Consider the following 16,080-nt stretch of genomic DNA (forward strand, 5'->3'; position numbering starts at 1 on the left):
CCTCCTTCCTCTGCTCTTTCTAAACCTGCAGCAGGAAGAGATCTGCACCTTCTGACTGGACTAATGTGTGAGACTGTTCAAAAAGTGGAACTTGTGTTCTGCAAAAAGCTGCTTGTGTTCAAAGGTTACAGGACTCCAAGAAGCACTATAGTTTATTGCCCTCACCTAGGGTTACCAGACATCTGGATTTCCCCGGTCACATCCTCTTTTTGAGGACATGTCCGGGGGTCCAGAAGGCTTTCAAAACCCGGCACTTTGTCTGGGTTTTGAAAAGCTTTCCTTCATGCAGGAGGGCATCTGTGCATGTGCAGATACGACGTTCTTCCCTTTTCATTTTCTTTGTTGCAAAAAGTGTAGTTTTTGCCCATCTCCTTATGTCTGGTGTATGTCCATAAGTCAAGTTATTCGTGGTACTAATATTCCCTAATATTGTCCAGCTCTGTCAATTTTATAATTTGGTTTTATTGTATCTATTAAGAACATAAGAAGTGCCTCTGCTGGGTCAGACCAGAGGTCCATCATGCCCAGCAGTCCGCTCACGCGGCGGCCCATCAGATCCAGGACCTGTATGGTAATCCTCTATCTATACCCTTCTATCCCCTTTTCCTTCAGGAAATCATCCAATCCCTTCTTGAAGCCCAATACCGTACTCTGTTCTATCACACCCTCTGGAAGCGTATTCCTAGTGTCCACCACCCTCTGGGTGAAGAAGAACTTCCTAGCATTGGTTCTGAATCTGTCCCCTTTTAAGTTTTCCGAATGCCCTCTCGTTCTTGTAGTTTTCGAAAGTTTAAAGAATCTGTCCCTCTCCACTTTCTCTATGCCCTTCATGATCTTGTAGGTTTCTATCATGTCCCTTCTAAGCCTCCGCTTTTCCAGGGAAAAGAGTCCCAGTTTCTCCAATCTTTCAGCATATGAAAGGTTTTCCATACATTTTATCAATCGCGTCGCTCTTTTCTGAACCCTCTTGAGTAACGCCATATCCTTCTTAAGGAACGACAACCAATATTGGACGCGGTACTCCAGATGCAGGCGCACCATCGCCTGATACAACGGCAGGATAACTTCTTTTGTTCTGGCTGTAATACCTTTCTTGATAACACCTAGCATTCTATTCACCTTCTTTGAGGCCGCTGTGCACTGTGCTGATGGCTTCATTGTCTTGTCCACTATTACCCCCAAGTCCTTTCTATGTATTGTTATTGTACACCACCTAGAAGTCTGATTAGGCGTTATAAGAAATTTTAAATAAACTTGAAACTTGATGCACATGACGTCATTGCATTGTATCCACGCATGTGGGATTTCCTGCCAGATGAGAGCAGGCAGCGGGGTGCGGGGCTGGGGCAGGATTGGAGGCGGGCATGGGGCGGGGATGTGAGACTGGGTGGGCCTGGAGGCAGGACTAAGGGTCTGGATTTTCCAGACGGAAAATCTAGTAACCCAACCCTCACCCCATATTCCTTGGAAGACAGTTTTTCAACCTTAACAGAAAAGCCTAATCCATAGCTGAATTAACTTCATGCATCCTGTAAAAGAAGTGCAATAGCCTTTCTGTCTGCAGTCACACGGGCTGCAGCAGAGTTTTGCACTTCAGGTGGCTTTGAGGGATAGCTTAGTGCCCCCCGCTTCTCTCTTTCTGGCTCTAGCAGTGCCTCCTGTCCTCCTTTTATAAAGGATCAGTTGACAGTTGGAACTCCCTGGGAGTAAAGAGCAATCTGGCCTCCTAAACGTAGAGGGTTAGGGCAGGAGGCACAACACTCCAACAGCACAGTAATAAACATTGTGTTGGGCTCAATTTAAATTTATAAGATGATGCTCTCCACAGTAGCATGCAAATTATATGCTTACTATTTGTACAGAGCAGCACTGGTAAAAGGGGGAAGTACTGTGCCTGGCACCTGCTCAGAAGACTAAAAGTAGGCACAGCTCTTCCCCCTTCTCTGCCCAATAAAAAAAAACAAAAAAAAAACCCTCCTCCTCTGCCTGCGATCAGCTAGCCAGTAGCAGAGCCATGATCAGCTGAGCTGGTAAGAAAGAAAAATGTCTATCATCTGAGCCGGTACGAATCCACGATCTGCAGAGCTGGTACCGTAGCGACGATCAGCTGAAGGGCGTTCCCTTTTGTGCATCACAAGGAGAGCTCATTTAAATACTAATGAACTCCTTATAATGCATTTGCATAGGGTTCTTAGTGGCTGCTACAAAGTTTGGTAACAAGCCCCTTTTGAGCATTGGAGGCAGAGCTTCCATGCCAGTAAGACTGATTTAACGAGTCTTACCAACATAGAAAGCTTTAGAGCATTGAGGTCTTATTAGCCTTTTAGCCTAGCTTCCTCAGTACACCACGGGAACAAATCTAGCCTCCCCAGACTGACCTCCTTAGTGTATGCACTGATCCTCATTTTCCTAAGTAGCCTCCTCGCAAGAGGTACAAAGTTCATCCTTCCCCTCAGCCTGGGAGCAAAGCCCAGCCTCCTCCTTAACATGATGTCAAGAGAAGAAAGCTGGGGGTAGTGCTGAGCTAAGATCTTGCAATCCTGACTCTAGGAAGGGCTGTATCCCTTTGAATTTAGCACCCTTCACGAGAAACATCCATATCCTGCACTCCATCCCCATCAAAAGCACAGGGTCTACCAGGATCTGCTAAAATCCTACAATTATGTCCCCAGGAAGGGTTGTATCCACCTGGATTCAGCATCCTTCACCACCTATAAGGTAGGAAATATTCAGCACCCTTCACCACCTATAAGGTAGGAAACATCCATATCCTGCTCTCCTTCCCCTTTAAAAGAACAGAATATTCCAGGATCCTGCAGGAAGGGCTGGTAGGAATTAATGTTGAGAAGCATACAGTGTGCTTTCTGTAGTTTAATTTTGCGGTTAACCATTATGTGTTATTAATAAGATTATATTGTGTGTGTATATGAAAAATGAATGGAAAAATGGTATTACAATTAGTACTAAGGGGGCGGGATCTGGGGCAGAGCTTTTGGAGCCCCCAAACAAAAAAGCATTCCACCCCAAACAAAAAAGCATTCTTTCCCACCCAGAACTTCGGTACTCGGGTTTAAGAAAGGATTGGTCAATTTCCTGCTGGAAAAGGAGATAACGGGGTATAGATAGAGGATTACTGCACAGGTCCTGGACCTGTTGGGCTGCTGTGCGAGCGGACTGCTAGGCACGACGGACCTCAGGTCTGACACAGCGGAGGCATTGCTTATGTTCTTATGTTCTTATCCCTAAGGTTCAGCATGCCATTCCTATTGCACTGGAAAAAGAGATTAGGTTCTTACCTTGATAATATATTTTCCAGTACATAGGAATGGTATGCTGAACCCCCTCCCAATAATTTCTGATGTGCTTGTTTCTGCCTTATGCTTTATGGTCCTCTCCAAAGCTAAGACTTCTTTGTAAGTCAGACTATGGGTTCAGAATTCGTTTATATATAGCAGTGTATCACAAACTGTTGCGATACACTAGTGTGCCTCCTGAGATTTCAGGTATGCCGCGAGATGCTGGGGAGATGGAGAAGCACCAGCGAACTGCCTACAGGACATGCCTTTCATGGCAAGAGGCACATCCTATAGGCATCAGCTAATGCCAGCGTCTCTCCTCTCTGCGCGTCTTCCCTGCCGGCACCCCCTACTGGCAGCTCAGGGCCTGTCTGGAGGGCCTTCGCCACCGTGTTTAGTGTGCCACAGCTCAACAAAGTTTGCAGGACACTGGTATATAGAATCTAAGGAGATAATTGAGCTGTTGCTTTTATTTTATGTTGTACAGTTTCATTTTTGACTGTTATAATATTACTAGTGTTTAAGCCCGTTAGATTAACGGGTGCTAGAATAGATGTGTAGACTTAACAGATCACAAAATTTAATGAAAACTTACTGTGTGAGCTGTCTGTCTTTTTTTCTTTCTCTCTCTCTCCTTGGCCACTGTCTGTCTGTCTTTATTTCTTTGTCTCTCTCTCCTTGGCCGCTGTCTGTCTGTCTGTCTCTCTAGCCCCCTGTCTGTCTGTCATTCTTTCTGTTTGTCTCTATCCCTGACCCTCTGTCTGTCTGTTTTTCTTGTTTTCTGTCTCTCCCTGCCCTCTGTCTTTCTGTGTGCATCTGTCTTTCGTTCTTGTGCACTGTCTGCCTGAATTTCTATCTCTCTCCTTGGCCCCCTGCTTGCCTGCCTGTCTATCTCTGTGGCACCATGCCTGCCTGCCTTTCTTTCTGTCTCGCTCCGTGGCCCTCTTCTGTCACCCCCCCCCCCCGAGCAAATCAAGATTGCTGCCTGCCCCCCCAGCACACCCCTCCCCCCAAAACATACCAAGTTTACTCCCTGGCCCCCTTTCCCTCCCCCCCCCCACTTCCCTGTGCAGAAGCACCCCTTGCCTGCTCCCCCTGTCCTGCAGTAGACCTTCTCCCTTCCTTTTACCTCCCCCCTATCCAGCAGCACCCATTCTGTTCTCCCTGTCCAGCAGTAGCTCTTTTCCCTTCCTTTTACCTCCTCCCTGTCCAGCAACACCCCTTCCCTGCTCCCCCTGTCCTGTAGTACATAAGAACATAAGAATTGCTACTGTTGGGTCAGACCAGTGGTCCATTGTGCCCAGCAGTCCGCTCACACGGCGGCCCTTGGTCAAAGACCAGTACCCTAACTGAGACTAACCCTACCTGCGTACGTTCTGGTTCAGCAGGAACTTGTCTAACTTTGTCTTGAATCCCTGGAGGGTGTTTTCCCCTATGACAGACTCCAGAAGAGCGTTCCAGTTTTCTACCACTCTCTGAGTGAAGAAGAACTTTCTTACATTCGTATGGAATCTATCCCCTTTCAATTTTAGATAGCGGAGGCATTGCTTATGTTCTTATGTTCTTATCCCTAAGGTTCAGCATGCCATTCCTATTGCACTGGAAAAAGAGATTAGGTTCTTACCTTGATAATATATTTTCCAGTACATAGGAATGGTATGCTGAACCCCCTCCCAATAATTTCTGATGTGCTTGTTTCTGCCTTATGCTTTATGGTCCTCTCCAAAGCTAAGACTTCTTTGTAAGTCAGACTATGGGTTCAGAATTCGTTTATATATAGCAGTGTATCACAAACTGTATATTGCGATACACTAGTGTGCCTCCTGAGATTTCAGGTATGCCGCGAGATGCTGGGGAGATGGAGAAGCACCGGCGGACTGCCTACAGGACATGCCTTTCATGGCAAGAGACACATCCTATAGGCATCAGCTAATGCCAGCGTCTCTCCTCTCTGCGCGTCTTCCCTGCCGGCACCCCCTACTGGAAGCTCAGGGCCTGTCTGGAGGGCCTTCGCCACCGTGTTTAGTGTGCCACAGCTCAACAAAGTTTGCAGGACACTGGTATATAGAATCTAAGGAGATAATTGAGCTGTTGCTTTTATTTTATGTTGTACAGTTTCATTTTTGACTGTTATAATATTACTAGTGTTTAAGCCCGTTAGATTAACGGGTGCTAGAATAGATGTGTAGACTTAACAGATCACAAAATTTAATGAAAACTTACTGTGTGAGCTGTCTGTCTTTTTTTCTTTCTCTCTCTCTCCTTGGCCACTGTCTATCTGTCTTTATTTCTTTGTCTCTCTCTCCTTGGCCGCTGTCTGTCTGTCTCTCTAGCCCCCTGTCTGTCTGTCATTCTTTCTGTTTGTCTCTATCCCTGACCCTCTGTCTGTCTGTTTTTCTTGCTTTCTGTCTCTCCCTGCCCTGTGTCTTTCTGTGTGCATCTGTCTTTCGTTCTTGTGCGCTGTCTGCCTGAATTTCTATCTCTCTCCTTGGCCCCCTGCTTGCCTGCCTGTCTATCTCTGTGGCACCATGCCTGCCTGCCTTTCTTTCTGTCTCGCTCCGTGGCCCTCTTCTGTCACACCCCGCCCCGAGCAAACCAAGATTGCTGCCTGCCTCCCCAGCACACCCCTCCCCCCAAAACATACCAAGTTTACTCCCTGGCCCCCTTTCCCTCCCCCCCCCCACTTCCCTGTGCAGCAGCACCCCTTGCCTGCTCCCCCTGTCCTGCAGTAGACCTTCTCCCTTCCTTTTACCTCCCCCCTATCCAGCAGCACCCATTCTGTTCTCCCTGTCCAGCAGTAGCTCTTTTCCCTTCCTTTTACCTCCTCCCTGTCCAGCAACACCCCTTCCCTGCTCCCCCAGACCAGTGGTCCATTGTGCCCAGCAGTCCGCTCACACGGCGGCCCTTGGTCAAAGACCAGTGCCCTAACTGAGACTAACCCTACCTGCGTACGTTCTGGTTCAGCAGGAGCTTGTCAAACTTTGTCTTGAATCCCTGGAGGGTGTTTTCCCCTATGACAGACTCCAGAAGAGCGTTCCAGTTTTCTACCACTCTCTGAGTGAAGAAGAACTTTCTTACATTCGTATGGAATCTATCCCCTTTCAATTTTAGATAGTGCTCTCTTGTTCTCCCTACCTTGGAGAGGGTGAACAACCTGTTCTTATCTACTAAGTCTATTCCCTTCAGTACCTTGAATGTTTCGATCATGTCCCTTCTCAATCTCCTCTATTCGAGGGAGAAAAGGCCCACTTTCTCTAATCTTTCACTATACAGCAACTCCTCCAGCCCCTTAACCATCTTAGTCACCCTTCTCTGGACCCTTTCAAGTAGCATCATGTCCTTCTTCATGTACGGCAACCAGTGCTGGACGCAGTACTCCAGTTGAGGGCGCACCATGGCCCAGTACAGCGGCATGATAACCTTCTCCGATCTGTTTGTGATCCCCTTCTTTATCATTCCTAGCATTCTGTTCGCCCTTTTTGCTGCCGCGGCACATTGCATGGACGGTTTCATTGACTTGTCGATCATAACTCCCAAGTCTCTTTTCTGGGAGGTCTCTCCAAGTACCGCCCTGGACATCCTGTATTTGTGCATGAGATTTTTGTTACCAACATGCATCAATTTACACTTATCAACGTTACACCTCATCTGCCATGTTGATGCCTATTCCTCAAGCCTGATTATGTCATGTTGCAGAACTTCGCAATCCCCCTGTATCTTCACTACTCTGAATAACTTTGTATCGTCCGCAAATTTAATCACCTCACTCGTTGTACCAATGTCTAGATCATTTATAAAGATGTTGAAGAGCATGGGTCCAAGCACCGAGCCCTGCGGCACCCCACTGGTGACGCTCTTCCAGTCCGAGTATTGTCCATTTACCTCCACTCTCTGTTTCCTATGATCCAGCCAGTTTTTAATCCATGTGAGTATTTCACCCTCGATTCTATGGCTATCAATTTTCTGAAGTAGTCGTTCATGCGGAACCTTGTCAAACGCCTTCTGAAAATCCAGATATACAGTGTCGACCGGGTTGCCCTTGTCTATCTGTCTGTTTACTCCCTCAAAGAAGTGCAGCAAGTTCGTCAAACATGATCTGCCTTTGCTAAAACCATGCTGACTGGTCCTCATCAGCCCGTGTCCATCAAGGTGATCAATGATGCGGTCCTTTATCAGTGACTCTACCATCTTTCCCGGTACCGAGGTCAGACTCACCGGTCTGTAGATGCCCGGATCTCCCCTTGAACCTTTCATGAAGATCGGCTTAACATTCACCACCTTCCAGTCTTCCGGAATTTTTCCCGATTTGATTGACAGATTGGCTATTAGTTGAAGCAGTTTAGCTATGGTCCCTTTCAGTTCCTTGATGACCCCTCGGATGGATGCCATCAGGTCCCGGGGATTTATCGCTCTTAAGCCTATCAATCTGCCTACACACCTTCTCTAGACTGAACGTCAATCCTGTCAGCTTTTCATCTTAATTTCCAGCATATAGCCTGATGGGTTCTGGTATGCTGTGTACATCTTCTTCAGTAAATACAGACGCAAAAAATGTGTTCAGTTTGTCGGCGATTGCTTTGTCCTCCTTTAGCGCTCCCTTTATTTCATGGTCATCCAACGGTCCCACTGCTTCCCTCACAGGTCGTTTCCCCTTAATATATCAAAAGAACGGCTTGAAGTTCTTCACCTCCTTGGCTATTTTTTCCTCATAGTCTCTTTTGGCCCCTTTTTCCGCCTTGTGGCACCTGCGATGATGTTGTTTGTGCTTGTTCCAGTTTTCATCCGTTTTTGACCTTTTCCATTCCTTAAACAAAGTTTTATTGTCTCTTATCGCTTCCTTCACCTCTACATTGAGCCACACCAGTTCTTTGTTCTTTTTCCTCTTTGATCCCTTGTTGATACGCATTATATATAGATTTTGTGCCTCGGTGACTGTATCCTTAAAAAGAGACCAAGCTTGCTCTAGCGTTTTTACAGTGCTTATCATCTTCTTAATCTTCTTCCCTACCATGAGTCTCATCCCTTCGTAATTCCCTTTTCGGAGGTTTGGTGCCGTGGCTTTCGTTTTGGACTGATGTTTCTCCCCTGCGTCCAGATCGAAGCGGATCATATTTTGATCGCTGTTTCCCAGCGTTCCTTCTACTTCTACATCTTGTGCCAGTCCTCGTAGACCATTTAGTATTAAGTCCAGAATTGCATTTCCTCTAGTGTTTTCCTTGACAAGTTGTTCCAAGAAGCAATCGCCTACAGCATCCAAGAACTTTTGGCCTCTCTAATGCAGCCGGAGGTGCCTAGGTTCCAGTCTATTCCCGGATAGTTGAAGTCACCCATGATAACTGCGTTGCCTCCCTTGCAGTTGCATTTAATCTCGTCCGTTATTTCTCCGTCAATTTCTCCAGACTGCCCTGGGGGTCGGTAGTAGATGCCGATCTTCATTTCCAGGCCATTTGTTCCAGGAGTTTTGACCCATAGAGACTCTAACTTATCCGTCAGTTGTGGTATGTTCTCTACAGTAGATTCAATTCCCTCTTTGATGTATATGGCAATGCCTCCACCTTTTTGAGCCACTCTGTCTAAGCGGTATAGTTTGTATCCCGGTAGCAAAGTGTCCCAGACGTTTTCCTCAGTCCACCATGTTTCTGTGTTGCCTATGATGTCAACGTTATCTCTTTGTGCCATAGCTTCTAATTCACCCATCTTATTTATAAGGCTCCTTACGTTCGTGTACATACACTTGAGTGTGCGGCCTGTTCCTTTCTTGTATTTCCTTCCCTCTTGTATCCTTTTCGATCTGTCTTGCCTGTGATCTGGTGAGACTTTCCCCTCTATCTTCTTACACGATATCCTTCGGGTATACCAGTTCCCGAACCATCGACTCTCTCTCTTGGTCGACTGTCGGCTTTCCCCTTCTTCCTAGTTTAACACTTCTCAACTTCTCTCTTGATGTTGCTTGCAGGTAGCCTCGTTCTGTCTCTGCTGAAGTGGAGTCTGTCCTTCCTGTATAGCTTGCTCTTCCCCCAGAACGTCATCCAGTTGCGCAGGACGTGGAATCCTTCTTCTTCACACCAGCGCCGCATCCACACGTTGACTACTTGCAGTTCCATCTGCCTCTTCTCATCGGCCCTGGATATCGGCAGGATCTCCGAGAATGCTATCCTCTGCATTCTGGTCTTCAGCTTCCTTCTCAGCATCCGGATCTGGTCTTTCAGTACTTCCCTGTTATAGTTCCTGTTGCTCACGTTGTTCGTCCCCACATGGATCACCACTGCCGTATCTTCTTCTTCCACACTGTCGATGATCCTGTCAATGCGGCTCACTAAGTCTTCTACGTTGGCATCTGGAAGGCAGGTCACCAGCCGATCCAGTCTTCCTCCTGCTATGTGGCTGTCGACTTGTCTGATGATGGAGTCCCCCACAACGATTGCTGTCCTCTCTCTTTTCTTGATTCTCTAGCCGCAGGTCCGTGTCCCTGGAGTATGTCCATCTCTCTTGCCACAGGTCTGTATCCTTCGTTCTCGCTGCTGTGTCACCCATTTCTTCATGGGCCAGCCATCAGTAGCGTTTCTCATCCTCCCTCCCCTCTCCTCCTGGGTCTCACACAGCCATCGGCAGTGCAGCATTCACAACTTGCTGCTCCTACTTGCTTCGGTCCTTTGTCGCTGCCGGTTCCTACCTACTTTCTTTTTGTGCGAAGGCAGGAGCAGGACCCGGCAGCGAGGAAGGCCCGAAGCAAGCAGGAGCAGCGAGTTGAAGCCTCCCTCCCTGCCCTAGGCTGGAAGAGACATCGGCAATGGCTCCTCTTACGCGCCACAAATCAAACTGCCACAAGCTCCACCATCGCGCAAGTGCCACTGCTGCACACACGCCGCAAATGGAACACGGCACAGAAACACAAATCATAGTGGCAGGGATCACACCATTTCAACTGCGCATGTGCGGGTAAAGGTTTTATTATATTAGATATGAGCAAATCAGAGCCTTGGTTTCAGGGAGTTCCCCATGTCCCTCATTCCCCGTGTCCCTCCTTGTCCAGTCTTTTACTCTAGAGCTCTTGCATGCTTTGGAATTAACTGAAGGGGGCAGCAGATTCCTGGGAGAAAGAGGAGGTTTCAAAAGCTGCTACTGACATCTTTCTGCAGTATGCTGGTGACAACGGACAGAGTATGCACAAAGGAAAAAAGAAAATCCAACGTGGTCTGCAGTGTCAAACAGCAAGCAAAAAACAAACAAACAAACTGCAGATAATGTAACAAACAAACAAACTGCAGACAATGGACAGAGTACCCTAAGGTTCACCATACCATTTTATTTATTTATGTAATTCAATTTATATCCCGTCCTCGCCAAGAAGCCCAGAATGGGTTACAAGGTAATTCCTATCTACTGGAAAATATATTATCAAGGCAAGATCCTAATCTCTTTTCATATGTTATTTTGTTTCTTTTAACTTTAGTGTACCAAGGATAAAGGCCCCATTAAATAACACAATACCAAAAAATAGCTAAGAGGGTACAAGAGATTCCAAGTGAACTGAATTAAAATTTATCAGTTCCAATCTTTCAAACATCTTATAAAGTACTCAAGTCCCAAGCACCCAAGTCCTAGTCTGTCTTAAATCCCAGTAAACAAGGCTAGCTGATACCAAGTTCTAAATCAGTTTGACTAACTTTATTAAAAAATAAAAAAGTCCTACTTAATTTCCACTGGAAAACAATCATGTTTTGATCATTTGCTGAAATATTAAATAATCAGATTTTAAATGAGTTCCTCCTACCAGAATAAGATTCCGTAGGCAGGAAGTAAAATATTTTGTAGTTTTTTTGTATTTTAATTTAACATGGTGTGGTAATTTAAATAATGACTGTTGAGAGAACTAAAGGGATCCTTGTATTATAAGAAAATAATACTGAAATTAAATAATAAAGGAGGCCAGAATGGAACACACAGTTTTGGTTGGTATTGAACTGAAATTACATACATAGTAACATAGTAAATGACAGCATACAAAGACCTGAACAGTCCATCCAGTCTGCCCCACAGTCTTTTCCTTAATATTTCTGGGCAACAGACCATAGAAGTCTGCCCAGTACTGTCTTTAGGTTCGCACTGCTGGAGTTGCCATTGAAGCTCTCTCCAGCCTATCCTAACCATCCTGTCACTGGATCTTCTATCAAAGCCCTCCCCAGCTTATCCTAAACCAAATCACCATATATGGGACACAGACCATGCAGGATTGTCCAGTACTGGCCATAGTTTGTTTTATTTAATTCATTTTCTAATTAGAGAGCCTCTGTGCTCATCCCATACTTTTTTGAATTCCATCACTGCTTTCATCTCCAACACCTCCCTCAGTGGTGGGGGTGGGAGGGGGGCATTTTAAGGCATTTACCACCCTTCTACTTGAAAAAGGATTTCCTAACATTACTCCTAATCTGCCACCCCACAACCTCAATTCATGCCCACTAGTTTTATCATTTTCCTTTCTCTGGAAATGATTTGTTTCTATATTAATACCTTTCAAGTATTTAAACATCTGTATCATATCACCCCTGTCCTTCCTCTCCTCTAAAATATACATATTAAATTCTTCCAATTTTACCTCGAAGCCCCTTAGCCAAGTCTCTTACAAAGATGTTGAATAGGATCGGGCCCAAGACCGAGCCCTACGGCACTCCGCTGATCACCTCCGTCGTTTCGGAGGGGGTGCCGTTTACCACCACCCTTTGAAGTCTACCTCTAAGCCAGTCCTTAACCCATGCAGTTAATGTTTCACCTAATCCCATCGAACTCATCTTGCTCAATAGCCTGCGGTGTGGGATGCTATCAAATGCTTTGCTGAAGTCCAAGTACCCCTGCAACACCACATCCTAACCTTTTAATTTCTTGGACAGGACGGTTTACAAGTGTTTGAGTGTAACTGGCAGCTTGTGGTTTATCGCAACACCCACTTAGTGCCTTTAGCAGGTGCTGAGGGCCCCCTCATTACCCTCCTCGTCCAGTGCCTTTGTATTTTGATGCATGCATGTTATTTGATGTTGCTTACGGTCATGGTACTGCCCCTTATACTGTTCCTCGATTGGCAGCATTATTATCTTAAATGTGTTCTATAGCTTAATGCCTTTCAAGCAATGCCCCTATGAGGACACCTTCACTCATTGAGGAGCCTGTCCTTTATGGGAATGTGTCTCATGTGCTATTTTCTGTTATGTTTCCCCCATTTTTCTGCACATATGAAAGTAGATTTTGTTTTTCTTGTCACAACTATGCATCTGTTTATACAGTTTGCTGAATCTATAGGCCAGACTCTTAATGTCAGCAATTGTTTTGTCTGTGGTGGGACCGGTATGGGAGAACAGTGGCCATGAACACAGCTGGATATGCTAGACCTGCCTTCACAGAACCTCTCTTTCACGTCAGCCCCACGACTTCCACTGTGGGCCTTGCGGACTTCTATTATTGCATCTTCAATTTACCAGGACCTCATCTTCAGTACCTGCCCCATGGAACTTCCTACGCCCGATGGCCAGCTCCTGATGGTTGATATTAGCTCTGTGGCCTGTTTGCTTACCTTTGGCTGCTTGCTCATCGGACTGGTACATGTGTACTTGGATCTGTCCCAGCTCCTTTCTGCTACTGCTGGCTGACGGCGAACGCCTGGGAGCCCCTGTGTTCGACACTAGGGGTCGCCAAAAGCGGTTAACACTCTCCACCCCATACAGTTTGGAAAATGGGGTGACAACTGGCCTGCTGAATGGATCATTGCTGCTTATGGACCTGCTACATGGGCCAAAGATGGCTCCTGGGGTTGTCGGACCCCAAACTACCTGCTCAACTGCATACTTCACTTGCAGGCTGTTCTTGAACTTTTGCACTGCCATGTACCAGAATCGCCTGTCTCTAGATTACTTGCTGGCTGCGGAAGGTGGCATCTGTGGCAAGTTCCACCTCTCTAACCTCTTGACCTTGATGATGATGGTACCGTGCTCGAGGAAGATGTGGACCGCATCACCACACTGGCTCATGTTCCTCTCCGAACCTGGCGTGGCCTCCCTGCTGACTGACTCTTTCGCTCTTGGCTGCCTTGCCTGCCTTGCCTGCCTTGCCTTCTATGATATAGTTAACTCTGCTGTTCATCGCTCTACTGCAGCCCTGGCTAGTACCTACCGATCCCTATTACAGACCCTTGACCTTCCCGGAAGCTTTGACCCCCATGTCTATATTGCTGCTCTTGGTGTCCCAAGAGGGGTTAAACACCTTCTTATTACAATATATATCATAGGACATATTTGGAATATCTCTCCCTCCAAGCTCATGCTGTGCACTTATGATGTCATTTTCATGATGTAAGAGGGGATTGAAGGGGCACTTATATTCTTTGTAAGTTTTTCTATTCCTGCTTGTGTAAAAGGAACTGCTGAAACAGTTATCATTTTGACAAGAAAAAACCACAAGGTCTTTTCTTTTTGTGTTCTGAGCTCTGTGTCCCCATTTTGTTCTGTAGTTGACGTGTTTTGATAAGAAACATTTGTTAAAAAAGAAACATTGCTAGACCTTAGACAAGACAGTATTATGTGCTATAACGGAAACTTCCCATTATTCCCCCCCCCCTTATGTTTGCTACCTTTTTCTAGTTGCTTTTATGTATCCTGTTACCATATATGGTCTTTCCTACAGTCATATGCTAAAAAAAACTGACCCATGTGAAATGCTATAAAAGGTGTATGCATTACTCTGAATAAAGAAGAGAGAGACATCTTTTTGCCTATTTGCATGTGCATTTGTGTGCGTGTGTGATTTCTTTCTAAAGAGGTGTCCCTGGATGCATCTGTAGTCAGAACAGCAGAATGAGGCTAATACAAATTGGGACCTGATCGTTTCACTGTCCATCAACCAGTTTCTAATCAGTTCGCTGCTTTGGGTCCTAAATTCTGCCTGCCAAATTTATTCAAGAGCCTCATATGCGGAACCGTGTCAAAGGCTTTGCTGAAATCTAAGTAAATTACATCTAGCACACAACCTCGATCCAATTCTTTGGTCACCCAGTCAAAGAATTCAATCAGATTTGTTTGGCACGATTTACCTTTAGTAAAACCATGTTGCCTCAGATCTTATAACCCATTGGATTCTAGGAGATTCACTATCCTTTCCTTCAGTATCATTTCCATTATTTTTCCAACAACTGAAGTGAGGCTTACTGGCCTGTAGATTCTCGCTTCTTCTCTGCAACCACTTTTATGAAGAGAGATCACATCCACTCTTCTCCCATCACAGTGTTCTCCCCATAAATTTTTTCCAGCTGGGTGGCACAAAACAGTAGCCAGGTGGGGCGGGGCAGGGAACTTTGGTGGTGGGGAAAATTTAAATGTGCACTATTTTTATTAGTTAATTGTTATTAATTATTTTTCAATGCTCAATATGACTTTCTTTTTTAAGGTTTGATATGTAGGGAGTGTTCCAGTAGCATTTAAGCCACTTGAAAAAAAGTAATGCAGATCCTCTTATTCTGAATAATTACTGGCCAGTATCAAACCTTCCATTTCTTTCAAAACTACCTTACTTGAGAGAGTCTTATTCAACCAACTGCAAACTCATCAGTTAATGCTTTGCATCCCCGGCAATCAGATTTTTAAGACATAGCATAGTAGTTCCTGCCTTAGGGCTCCTTATACAAAGCTGCGATAGCAATTCTGCCATAGCAAATGCACTGAAGCCCATAAGAATTGAACGGACTTTGGTGCATTTGCCATGGGAGAATCGCTACTGTGGCTTTGTAAAAGGGGCCCTTACTGAGTGAACTCCATAGTCACCTAGACCAGTGTTTCTCAACTTCTTCAAGCCAAGTACCCCCTAAGGGTTCCTTTTACAAAGGTGCATTAGGGCCTTAATGCGCGGAATAGCGCACGCTAGCCGCTACCGCCTCCTTTTAAGCAGGCAGTAATTTTTCAGCTAGCACACACTATAGCGAGCGCTAATCTTGTGCGTGCGCTAAAAACGCTAGTGCACCTTAGTAAAAGGAGCCCTAAGTCTACCAAATACCAACCGAGTACCTCAGCCCAAGCTCCGCTCCGCTCCTGACCCACCCCCATTATAATATTACTAATTGTAATGCAATTTCTTCATTTTTAATGTACACACAATATAATCTTATTAATTCATAATGGTAACCACAAAATTTTTTTAAAAAAACAAAGCACACTGTATGTAGAGAAAATGTTAATTATCATTTACAGTATATTTGTTTTATTTTTCAAAGAGGTCAAGGCAGATGATTTTAAAATATGCAGTAACAACTATAGAAAAATAAACAAATATAGTGCAAAATATAGACAGCAGATATAAATTCTCAAAACTGACACATTATGATCACTAAATTGAAAATAAAAGACAGAGGCCTGGACCAAAGAGGCAGACTGGATGGGCCATTTGGTCATTATCTGCCCATCCAGTCTGCCTCTTTGGTCCAGGCCTCTGTCTTTCTTCTGCTTACAAACCCCCCACCCCATGTCCAGCATTTGTTCTCCTTTCTTCCAGGTCTTTTTCTGCCTCTCTCGCTCTCCTTCCATCCTCCCTCCCTCCCTCCTTGGTCCAGAATCTTTTCACCTATCTGCAGTTTCTTTCTCACTCTTCCGTCTATACACACCTAAGTTCAACATTTATATAGTAATTAATTAATTCATTCATTCATTCATTCATTCATTCAATTATTTAGCCCGTCCTCCCAAAGGAGCCCAGAACGGGTTACAAAGATGGGACAGAAATGACATAATTTACAATATAGACATGA

The 16,080-nt window shown here is 45.3% G+C and overlaps 1 protein-coding gene across 2 annotated transcripts in view; it reads left to right on the plus strand.

Moving 5' to 3' along the window:
* The window catches only part of FGL1 (fibrinogen like 1), a 179,785-nt gene that overhangs the window by 747 nt on the left and 162,958 nt on the right, over positions 1-16,080 (plus strand). The gene's annotated exons all lie outside the window — the stretch shown is intronic.

This window comes from Geotrypetes seraphini, chromosome 1 (genome assembly GCF_902459505.1).
Source record: "Geotrypetes seraphini chromosome 1, aGeoSer1.1, whole genome shotgun sequence".
In the NCBI taxonomy this organism is placed as follows: Eukaryota; Metazoa; Chordata; class Amphibia; order Gymnophiona; family Dermophiidae; genus Geotrypetes; species Geotrypetes seraphini.